At 40.5% G+C, this 12,343-nt stretch overlaps 1 long non-coding RNA gene across 1 annotated transcript in view; it reads right to left on the minus strand.

The window, feature by feature from the left end:
* LOC143695662 (uncharacterized) overlaps positions 1-12,343 on the minus strand; it is a 34,696-nt gene that overhangs the window by 17,608 nt on the left and 4,745 nt on the right. Inside the window, exons 2-3 of the long non-coding RNA XR_013185098.1 lie at positions 9,058-9,234; positions 6,904-6,993 (exon numbers count right to left, since the gene is read on the minus strand). This is a non-coding gene — a long non-coding RNA (uncharacterized LOC143695662). The remainder of the gene's footprint in view (positions 1-6,903; positions 6,994-9,057; positions 9,235-12,343) is intronic.

Genomic DNA, 12,343 nt, shown 5'->3' on the forward strand with positions numbered 1-12,343 from the left:
ACAAAAAGCAGAGCAGAGCTCCTCAGGGCAGCAGAGAGCAGCTGTTTGTGCAGAGAGGCTGAATATACACACACAGATGGCTGAATTGCTGAAAACTGGGAAAAGGCAGGAGGAAAACATTAACCTGAATTTTCTGGGTTTGTACATACCTTCTGTCCTCTCCAGAAGGGGTGCAGGAGAGGACAGGCTCGCTGCCATTTCCTTCCCACCTCTACACAGTTCTGGGACCCAAATCCCCCTCTCTGTAGGAACTCTGCAAGGTTCTCTGCAGGTGAGACCTTTACCTGCCTCCTGTCTGCCTCAGTGTTTTGGGATTCCAAAAGCTTTCTTTGAAAAGCTACACACACGTCAAACCTCTGCAGAGCTGACTTTTTTAAGTAACAAAACTTGTTGGACAGGTGGGTCTTGAAAAAGAAAATCATTAGAATTTCAATCTGGAGAAGACTAATGGGATACTCTGCTGTGATCTGACACCACAGACACCTAAAGTTTTACACAGTCACTTCTGGAGGCAAAGAGCAAGTGTGATCTGGATAAAATCCTCAGGAAGAAACCCAGACAGTATTGATAAATTTCAAATGACTGTACAATCACCTCACAGTAAGAAGCACGAGTGACAAATCATCCTCATTTTTTCAATACCTTGCCTTTAGAAATAGTGAATTAAATACTTTTCTTAAAGGAAAGACTTTTTGTTCATATCTATATATATTCTATCTTAGATGCTGACAGTTTACAAGTAGTTTTTTAATGCTATGGTGTGTATATATATTTTAAAAAGTGCCTGGAGTCAGTGCTATAAACCTCCTTATTTAGGGAAACAAAACGTTATTTAAAAACAAACAAACGAAAAACAGCTTTAAACTTCCATACTTGAGATAGAACTAAACAAACCAATGCCTCTGTTTTGTTTCAAGTCTGAAAACTTCAGGTTGGATGAACTCCAGAAAGACTGAGTGAATTTAAACAGGTCAGAAGAATCATAAATTTTGCTTCTATAAAAAAAGAAGAGTGTGTTTTGCTTGCCAGCAGGACACCAAGAAACCTTCCCACGAGGGAAGGAGAGGAACAATAGCTTTTAAGCCTCCCATCTGCACAGTCTTCCGTTACATTTGGAGAAGTTAAAATAATCTTTTGGGGATGAAAGTCTAAAGCAGAGAGATTATCTCCCTGAAAGAACCAGAGAAAGAGCAAAACCACTGAACATGAGTTGCAGTGCTGAGCACACAGGAAGGTCACACACAGACAATGCCACACTGCACTCAGGTGACCCCTGGCAAAACCAGCAAAGAGCTCCTTCCCCAAGGACACAAAAGGATCAGATTTTTTCACTGTCTCCATGTGAGAGGACTCCTCTTCTATATTATAGCCTCTAAGGCAGACTCCAGTCTTGGCACAAATCATCCCAAGGCACAGTTGAAGGCTCGTATGAACTGTTAAGCCTGGAAGAAGGGAACAGATTCACATACATGTGAGCTGGATGAACATGAAGCTCAGGTTCATTTATAGCATTTCAGAACTCATGGGTTTATTCATCCTCAGCTGGGAATGCAGTATCATGACAGTGCCATGAAATTGAGGAAAGCAGTTTGGAAATTATTCCTTTTTGTGCAAGGAATACATCTCAGCAATTCCATCCTGGCATTGTTACATTGTAATGAAATCATATCCAAGCAGTCCCAACAAGCCTCATAGCAGGACTTTGAAGACTTCAGTATTGCAAATTGATTTCCCATGCTACAAACAAAATACTTTTCAAAGTGCTCTGGCCATGGTGATCCCCAGCAGCTCTGCTGCATCCAGGACACTTTCAGGGACCAAGCCACACACTACTTGTATTTCTGCTTAAACTTGGGTCTTGCCCAAAGAAAGGCCTGGCTTTCTTCCACTGCAGCTCTATTAGCATTGCCAGCAAAGAGAATTTATGCAGAGTAAAGGGACTGGAGTTCCTTCTACAATAGGGCCAATTGTCTCAGGCTGCCACATTCAGTTAAATGTTTACTTTGTTGTTTCACAACTCAACAGGAAAGGAAAGGTCAGACAGGCCCTAGTGCAGAACAAAGATTTTGTCATTCATCTATTCACCTCAAGCCAAGATTCCAGTGGGAGACTTCTGCTTTCCAGTTTTTCCCCTCTTCCTCCAGGAGACAGACACCATGTAGTAAATTAACACTCCAGCAATCCTACCAGTCTGGTTTCATATTATAAAAGAAACATTAGATGTCAAAGTATTCTGTAAAGGTCCTGAAAGAGGAATATTCCCAGGATTTGCTCACCAATACTGGCTGACAGAGAAAGATTAATCTCCTGAGACTACCCATGAATACCATCCTTTTTGGCACAGTTGAGAATGAGATAGAGCCATAAGTGTGCAGTTTCCTGTGACACAAAATTTCTCTTGCTTGGAGTAGTGAGACCCTATTCAAATTCAGTCTTCCAGAAGCTGCTTTTGTAAAATAAGAACAACTGTTTAACAGGAATGAGACTGTTATTCTTGACTTGCTATGAATGGAAAACCTAAAGTTTCACACTCAGTTAATGAAGCATGAATGCACATGGACAGACACTTGAACATCTATTCCATTAAAAATAGCCAAAATCTTCCTTAACCTGTGCATATTTCTTTCTGTGTTCAATTAACATAAGAAACAGAGATTAGACAATGAAAAGCCATCACAATAGTAATCAAACTATTATTGTGAAGCAAAATATGCATGGGTCAAATAAGCACAATGTAATCCTCAACTAATGGCAAAGATGCCCTGAGCCTGTAAAGGAAATGTGGATTCTTTACTCCTGGCATGAATAAGTTTTGCTCTGATGAAACTTGTACTACATTGTTTGATGGCCTGAGTGGCCAGATGGTTGTTGGGACACTGCTTTGGATGGGATGAGTCACATCCCAGCAACACCTGTTCCTTTCCACTGGCTACCAAGGAAACCGAGATAACCAGCTCCAAATCAAAGGGCTCTATTTGAACAGGCAAGTCCTCCCTGCTTTGTTTCTTCCTGAGCTAAACATGCTGTTCATAGATGAAACAATACCCCAGGACCTGAAGAGACTGCTGTGCCTGCAGAGTCTGGGAGATTTCATCTTTCTCAAGGACCATAACCTCAAAGACACAATCTCATACCATTTCCAGCATACACTGGGGAATCCCAACCTGGGAGTGCAGGGAGGGGTTTGGACATGACAGTGGACAACAAAAATCACAACCACAGCTGACTGAGCAGATGTGAATTATCCAAACCTTCCAGCTTTGGAGCTGCTTACACAAGTTAAGCAGTACTTGTTCCATAGCTGTTTAAAAGCATGAGAGCCCCATTCAAACTGTGCCCCCTTCTGAGTTGGCAAGCATGTATCTGATTCTCAGACTCATTAAAGAAGCTAAAATGTCCCTCATTGACCTAAGATGGCAGCAGGATCTGACTGGAGAAGCACAGATTTCTTAAAAATTGTCAGTCTATAAACAGTCAGCCACATATGTCAGTGATGCACAGAAAATCCCTGGACATGACTCAAAACTCTTCCTCATAAAGGTGAGGAGAACATTCCTGGGCCAGATATTCTGGCAAGTACTGTCCTCACCCCTGGATAAGAACTTTATCATTCCCAGAAACCCATACCAGTAGAGTCCTGACTTCTCTAGGAGAGAGGCAAAGATCAGGTTTTTACAGATCAGCCAGAGCAGGCTCTTCACTTCAAAGTGGTCAGAAGTCTACAAATAATCTTCAAGTTCATGTATGACTATGGATATATTTTGTCAAGTAAGCAGAATTTTCTCTCCCAGGTCAATACTATTACCTTAGCAAAGAAAGTTTCCTATACAAACTGTCTCATACCATGCACTATCCTGGTCAAACAGCATTTTAAGCTATGTTTGAGGATGAAACACTACCACTGTAAACTTGCAAATGGGTAATATGATCCAGAGTGCTTTAACAATATTACTGCAAGATTACTCCATTCTAATTCCACCAAATCACTTCATGTTACATTTTGAAACTGAGATGTGAAAGGGCTATTACAGTACTGCACTCATAAATTCATGTTATGCAAAAGAAGTACTGACCTCAGGTCACAGAAATAATGCAAGCAGAATTAGAATTTTGCTCATTAGGTCATGTACAAAGCAAAAGATATTTCATTTCTCTTCACAATTTCTCAGAAAAGACCATGACACAATAAAAAATTTGTCAATGGGATTTCTTGTAAATTGGGTATTTGCCATATTACTCAAGAATTCCATGTATCTCAGTCTCTTGGCTAACACAGAGTTTAAACAGGAACACCCACAATGGTTTTTAGAACATACCAGCATATTTTATTCTAAAAACCACAAGGACAAGCCCTCTGCTTTGCAAACTTACATGTACTTGTGTGTTTCATTTGGCTGACTGTAAATGCAGCTTTTCAGAGCTGAATCATTGCAGTTTGATGACACCAAATAAAGGGTAGTGGCTCTCATGCAAACAAGTGGGCAAAGCAGAACGTCAGAGACAGAAATGAGCTGTGCTCTCTTGGGACACTGCTCCTCATCTTTTGAACTTTCTCAGATGAGAAATTTGAGAGCATAGAGGAGCAGCTGCACAGAACAAACGTCAAATATATTTTGCAAAGAGCCTGAAGAAACCTCACCTCTGTAGAGCATGGAGATCTGTTCATGCCACAGGGCAGACCCCATTAAAATGAAAAGGATGGTGGGGACACCACCTGGGCTTTCTGTAAGACTCAGCATGGCAATTTAGGCTGTGATCCAAAGCCTGGGTGTGCAACCTCAAGTCTGTTGTGCTGAGACTGCTGTTGAGACATAAGAGAGTGTACAAGCCTTACAAGGTAAAATCATGGACAAAGTGTAATAATCAAGATGTGAATAACAGTCCAGCGATTAAGGGAAGAAACAATGGCATGAAAAGGGAACACAAAGCCAAAAAAATCCAACAAAAAAGAGAGAGCAAAGAAATGTCATGTTTTGTGCCACTTCTGCTGTCTGTGAGATCCCAGTGCTCCTGCAGATGTTGATGAAAGTGCTCTTCTCCTTTGACTACCATTCACTAAATTCCTATTAGAGTCAGGGAAAAGCACTGGCATGAAAATGAGTGCCATACATCTTCCTTTACAGCCCTCCACATGATTCCCAAACAATTATTTAAAAGTTATACAATTGTTCATCTGTGGGGGTGAGTCAGAGAACTAGCAAGTGACTCGTTTTCCAGACCATCTGTGTGGACATCACAGACTTTTGTCAGGATTCCTACAAGACCAAAACTATTTCTGAGACTGATTGCTTTATGACACAAACTCTGTTGTCAGCTGATTAAAAAGATACTGTAAGAAGGAGAGAGGTGAGGCTCAGGGTACTGAGGACAAACAGACACAGTTTCACCAGCCATATTTACTTTTACACATGCATGGTGGACATATTTCCAACAGCCTATTGCCACACAACTGAATGCAAACAACAGTTAGCTGATGTTGTGACAGCAAATAAACCCCCACACTGTTATGATTACAAGCGTAAATACTCAAAATTATTGATAACAAAGATTAATATTATCCACCATTTGGTAACACCTCAGAATGAATACAGCAAAACATTTGAAAACACCTGTGTTTGTATATACCAATATATGCTGGTGGGTTCTAAAAACCACTGTGGGTGCTGCTGTGTAAATCCTGTGTTAGCCAAGAGATCTGTAAAGGTCTTCCAGGCACCTTAGCCTGTTTTGGTTTTTTTTTCTGGGTTGATTTTTCCCCCTCAGAAACTTAACTGAGTACTAATAAAGGCATATCAGTGTTAGACCTCTTTTGGATACCAAATACTGCTAATAAAGTAAACATCACCCAAACAGGATATAATTTCTATCCATATGCTGCAGTGCACACTCTAAGCAAGTGAAAAGTAAACTCCATTTTTCCTAGAGCTTTATTCCTGTTCAGTCTTTAATGCCTCTTCTTTTTACAAAGTGGCTCATGAGAGCATGTAGGTGGAATCTGGAAATGAAAGGCTCTTCCACAATCATGGTTATGCTGCATGCTGAGAAGTTGATTTTATTATTCATGCATTCCCAGAAGAGGCCAGAAGGACATGGGCACATCTACAAAACACATTCTGTACTTGTTTTCATATGGGGATTATTTCCCATCAGCAGGAAGGCAAAGCTTTATTGATCTGTCAGAAATCATCAAGGGGCCATTCACCCCTGTTGTGATGAAATCACAGTTAAACTACTTTTGAATTAATTTTTCAGATTGCAAAAAGATGGTTAGGAAGCAGGGGGAGAAGGTAATGCTCCAAATTCTGAAGTTTGTGGAATCTAGGATCATACTACAACACTACTATACATAATGTGCTTTTACTTATCTTTAGTAACAGCAGCATGATGGCAGTAAACTGTGACCAGATTGATTAAGAAATCCTGGTGTTTAACAGCATAAGAGCCAACTCTGGTTACATTTTTGGCATGAATTGCCAGAGAAAGCCTGTTTTAAAAAGCAGCTGCTACAATTACAGCTATATTGAGAGATTAGGCATGCCTTTGAAATGTAGCTTCATACTCTCAATAGGTGTGCTTGCAACTCAAGGCAAACTGAAGTGAAAATAAGCAATGTGAGCTAAAGTACACATTGTGACATAGAAAATACCAACCATCTTGTCAATCAGCTTTCAGACATGAAACAGATTCTGGAAGAGCTGTCTCTTAGCATTGTGGTTTGCAGCAACCAATAGCCCAAAGCTGCCAATGAATAAGCAGAAAGGGGAGTGCAGGAGCAGCTGTGACATGCTGAGTCCTGCACACCACAGTGCGGTGCTAGAGACCAGGACAGGCTGGGGCTGCACTCCCCGGGGACTCTGCAGCCCGTGCAGCACAGCCTGCTCACCACACTGCCCTCACCCTTACCTGAGAAAGGCCCCTGCTGGCTCACTCTGCACTGCCCGTCCCATGGCACCCCTGAGCCAAGAGTGACACAAGAACAGATGAGAGACTGAACTGCAAGAGGAAAAAAAGAACCTTCAATACAAAGGATTCTTCAGCTTCTATAGACTGATATCATACATTCTGCTTGATTGGTTAGTTAAATAAAAACATCTTTCTCACAGACCATCTTTGAGAAAAACAGAAAGACAAAGTGGGAAAACATCCCTGCAGATTGTTTCTACTAACAAGCTATCAGATTCTTACAACTCCTTAAAAACTCTCAGAAGGCACTGTGAGAAACCATTGCTGTTTCTCTCTCCCAGGCTGGCATCCACATCCATACACGACAAACTTCAGGGATGTACAGGTGGTGCACAAGAACACAAATTCTCTCCACCCTGTGCTTTTCTTTCCCAGCACTCAGGTTCAACATATGGGCAGCTCTGCAAGCTGCCAGCTCACAGCCATGCCACACCAGCTCTAGGAAAAGGCTGGCACAAGTGTCACAGGGCACTGCCTGTTTGATCTAACTACAGCCTTGGACTAAAGCTTTTAGGCTCTGTGAAAAACACAAATCACTTGTTAAAATTTTTAAAAGTTTAGTAGTAATAAAATGGTTATAAAAATAGTAATATAATTAGACTAATAAAAATTTGGACAATTTGGATTAGTACAATGAGACAATAAAAACAAAGAGTTATGGACAGTCTGGGTACCTCTTTGTGGGCAAAATAAGCCCAAAAAAGGACCCACGTTAACAGAGGATTAACCTTTAAAAACAACAGCCTGTTGCATATTCAAACATCTCATACATGATGCTCTTTCTCTGAAAGATTTAGGTGTCCTGTGGCTGCTATCTGGTGGGAGCACCTCATTCCTTTCTTTAAAAAAATAATCCCACATACATAGTTTCTATTTTAACTACAAAAGTTACATTTTAACTACAAAACTATGTTTAACACACTACTTAAGAAAATTAACACAGCATAACTTTCTAACATAACACATATAATATTCATTTTAATATTTGCAAAAAGCCAATCATAAAATATGCATTTTTCACAACGCTGCCCAGCAATAATATTTACCAGCTTGCTCTTTACAATGAAACTCCCTGCTCCCAAAAAGAAGTCAGGAGTTTCACTGAGGTAGCAATAACACAGAAATATAGAAGGTGATTCTCAACTACCTATGTAAAGTTCAAAGTAATTTCTTGCTAGCCTTGCCTCTTTAAAAACTTTCTAAACATAATTTGGCACTGTATTTTAAGTTGACCACAGGAAGCACCAAACGAGAAAGTCCAGGAGCAGCCTTGTCTTCCCCTCAGGCACTTCCTGTACTAGTGACAAAAGCATAATGCAAAATTGCTAAGAAAGTGCCTCTTGTTTAGGTTACACTTTGTCTTCCTTTTAGGCAGGAAATATTTGTTCATTGAAAATCACAGCCTTGTGAAACAACAGTGCCCACCTCTGCATCACTGTATCTGGTTAAACTCTGAGCTTTTGGGAACATGTCTCTGATAAAATAAGTTAAGGAATAAACTCAGATAGAGAATGACCCAAACCAAATCTCTGGTTTTCCTCCCACTCTTCAAGCACACGGGGTGCTTAACAATGATTTTTTTTTTTAAGGAAATAAAATTACCTATACTCCACTCCACCAGCCTTGTAAATCTTTGCTAAAGGAAGAAAAAGCTCAAAGGTCCCTTTAAGGAGAAAGCAGATAATTATAAGCAGACACAACAAACAATTGAAAAGGCCACAAATTGTTCCCTGATATTCACACTTATGCAATATGCCTGATCAAGTTAACAGTGAATTCCCTTTTCCTGCTCAGACAGCTAGGCAATAAAGGCAAGAATATGCAAAAGACAAAACATTCACAAAACCTTTTTCACAAATATTAATCTCTTCTTTTCCTTGCCATGCTGGCTACAAGATAGTTTTATTTTCGACTGTTTAAGCAGAATCTGTAATACTCAAAGTCTCAATGCACGTTTGCTCCAGCCATGACTTGAGAAGTAAGAGTTTGGTGTGTGTTAACAATTCATTTGTCACCTCTGCTTCATTTCCATGGGCAGAAGAGGAGCATGCACACAGCAGGCAGGCAGAGCATGCTTTGTTTTAGGAACCTGACCTGGATGACTGGAGAAGCAGGATCTTGGAGTGTCTGCTCCTTAATCTGGACACAGCATCTGATCTGTGCTGCACATCCAACAGGGATCTTCTCTGCACTGCTCCCTATTCTCACTGAAACCTCCACATCCTAAGTCATCAGCACACTTCTCTACTGTTCTCCACAGCTCCTGACAACCTTGAATGAGAGAAAACGAGGCAGCAAAGATTATGGCCTTAACTATGAGGGTTATTGTATTTGTATTCACACAACTGACAAAACCAACATCAACTTAGTGTTTGCCACAGGTTTTAGTGAAAGCTTCAGGATGTTCTCACAGCTCACTGGAAGAGCAGGACACAGGTTTTCATTTAGGTGAACACAGAGTCTTTACAGTCTCCCACTTCATTATGGTTGTTACCACAAAGGCAGGATCAGTGTGCATGCTTCTGGGAATTTGCTGTTCAGCACTGTCCAGAGGCTCCAATACTCCTTCCCCCAAAAGTCCCAATCATTTCACTCAGCTCTTGCAACTGGGAGGGCTTTCCTGTCATAAAAGGAAACACTGGCTATGTTCAAATCCTTCAGCAGTAAGTAACTAACTCTTCTGTGTTGCTACACAGGGTAGTTTTTAGAAGACCTGGGTAGGTGTTGGGCAAACTGCAGCAGGAGAATCTTGCTTGTGCCAAGAGATTTCAGAGTGCAAAAGACGGATAAATGTACAAGAACCAGACTTGGGCTCCAGCTGTAACAGCATTTCTCTCCACATTGAGAGACAGATGCTGTGCCTGATAAAAGCAAAAATCCTGCAGGGAAAGCAGCTTTCTAAATCACCTTCTAAGGCACAAATCAAGGAGTTCCGGGACTTTGAGTACTGCAGCTAATGGGCACACAACAAAAGGCACGAACAGGTCCTGGGGCAAGTACAGATAAACCCTTTCAAATGCTCACGGTCTTTCAGCTCCTTAACAGCATCCTGGTAACATCAATTCAAATTCCTCTAATAATCCACATTAAAATAGTTCTAATGCCTCGTTCCTACCAGAAGGAAGCTATTTGCCTGATTTTTCACTTACAGGTGACCCACAGACATACCCCAGATTGTCAGTATTCTCTCTACATTGTCCTTTCATCAAGGCCTAACTCCACTGACATTGTGATAAACCCACCATGCTCAATCTGCAAACCCTTCCAGACTGAAACTTTCTGCTGCAGTTGCTGAGAGCATCCATAACCTCATGATCAGACAACACCAAAAGTGGCATGAGAACGTGTGCCCACAGCAGTGTGTCAAGGATACCTGAATATTGTATTTGGTTGCCTCCAGATGGAGGAAGGAATGATGAATCTGACTCCACGTTCTCAGAAGGCTAATTTATTATTTGATACTATATTATATTAAAGAATGCTATACTAAACCATACTAAAGAATACAGAAAGGATACAGACAGAAGGCTAAAAAGATAATAATGAAAACTCTTGACTCTTCCCAGAGTCCTGACACAGCTTGGCCCTGATTGGCCAAAGAGTGAAAACAACTCCCAGCAGAATCCAATGGAACAATCACCTGTGGGTAAACAACCTCCAAACACATTCCACATGTGAGCACAACACAGGAGAAGCAAATGAGATAAGAATTGTTTTCCTTTTCTCTGAGGCTTCTCAGCTTCCCAGGAGCAAAATCCTGGGTGAAGGGATTTTTCCAGAGAATGTGAATGCCACCCCTAAACAAGCACAGGTCTGCACAACACAGGGCAGTTACAGTGCAGGGGCAGGATTGGCAAAGATGGGCAAGTTTGAACACAGATTCATTCATAACAAATGTGACCATGTGGGAAAGGTCATGGTCACTTTGGTGGGTTTTACAAGCAGTGAAGTCAAGCACTTCTGACTGAAAAGACCACTCCAGTAAAATGTATTCCAACTTATCAGCACAAGCTCTTTTAGAAAGGATATTATGTTACATTCTATCCCACCAGTACAGCAGCTTCCAAACTGCAGTTGCTTTGCTGAGAGATGATGTTTAATTCTAACCCAGAAAAACATGCAAAGTAATTTACACAAGAATACAGTAAACAGATCTTCCATTTGGAATATATTTATGTGTCGAGATCAAATTCAGTTGTGTCCTGATGAAACCTAAAAGTAAGACGGGTTTTTTGCTTCAGAATAGAGAGTATTCCTCTTGATTTAACACATGGAGTATGGAAGATTGATATCTATCCATCCTGTGTCTTGAATCCTTTGAGATCTGCCACAACTCAAACACTGGTAGTATCATGGGCAAGCTTAAAATTAGATAAATAAATAAACAAAAATCCTTTTAATAAGGTTTTGTTTACAGCCTGCTGTCACCTATGTGGGGATGTAGGACAAACTCAGAATCTGGGGCCTGTATTCTTCATAAAGAGCTCTGCTAAAGGTAGAAAAAAAGTGTTCTGCATTATATATTTATTGTTTAAGTCTTACTGAAAATCTGTAAATCTTCAGTTTCATCATTCAGAGTTTTTATATGGTAGGTAAATAAAATATACAAGAAGGTGAATATATCTAGAATTTATTTGGAGGAATATACAACAGGGTATCATTCTCCTACTTTCTCAGGCATGCCCTGAGAATCCTATCTCTAAATATATATATCCAGGTAATTGTCTCCCTGATGATGCAAGTGTTCCTTAATACTACAGGCAACATTCTGTTCCTGATGCTACTGACTGACAGACCCACAAAAAGCTAGGGGAAAACAAGACATTAAAACTGCTGTTAACTTCCTTTGTTGGACAATGCTATACTTATTTTGCTCCCAAAAAATAGAGATTTTTAGGCACAGATGTGTCTCAGAATGTGTGTATTACAGCTAAAGACTAATTCTTCTAAGTTGGTTTTTTCCCTTTCCATACAGCCAACAGCATTCTGCTTTACAGGTAAGAAGTACTGCTTCCTGCACACAAAGCCATGTAAAATGGTATTTCAGGAAATAATGGATTTTTTTTTAACCTACAAAATAAATACCACACCCCGAACACACCCCCTGACTTGTTTTCTGTTTGAGACTCATAGACTGCCTGCAGGTACTGCTGTCCTCATTCTGCCTCTGGGAAAGGTGATAAATCTTATCAAGAAGTAATTAGGACAGAGAGCAAACTCTACAGTCAGCTGAGCCAAGGCAGATATATTCTGTTAAGAGTTCCTTCTCCAACACTTCCCTCTCACCACTGCCTACTTACCAGCTAAACTGACCAAATGACTCAGTCATTGCAACAAAATGATGTAATGCATTAAAAACTTTGAACTAGTAACCTCCAAT

This window comes from Agelaius phoeniceus, chromosome 24 (genome assembly GCF_051311805.1).
Source record: "Agelaius phoeniceus isolate bAgePho1 chromosome 24, bAgePho1.hap1, whole genome shotgun sequence".
Lineage (NCBI taxonomy): Eukaryota > Metazoa > Chordata > Aves > Passeriformes > Icteridae > Agelaius > Agelaius phoeniceus.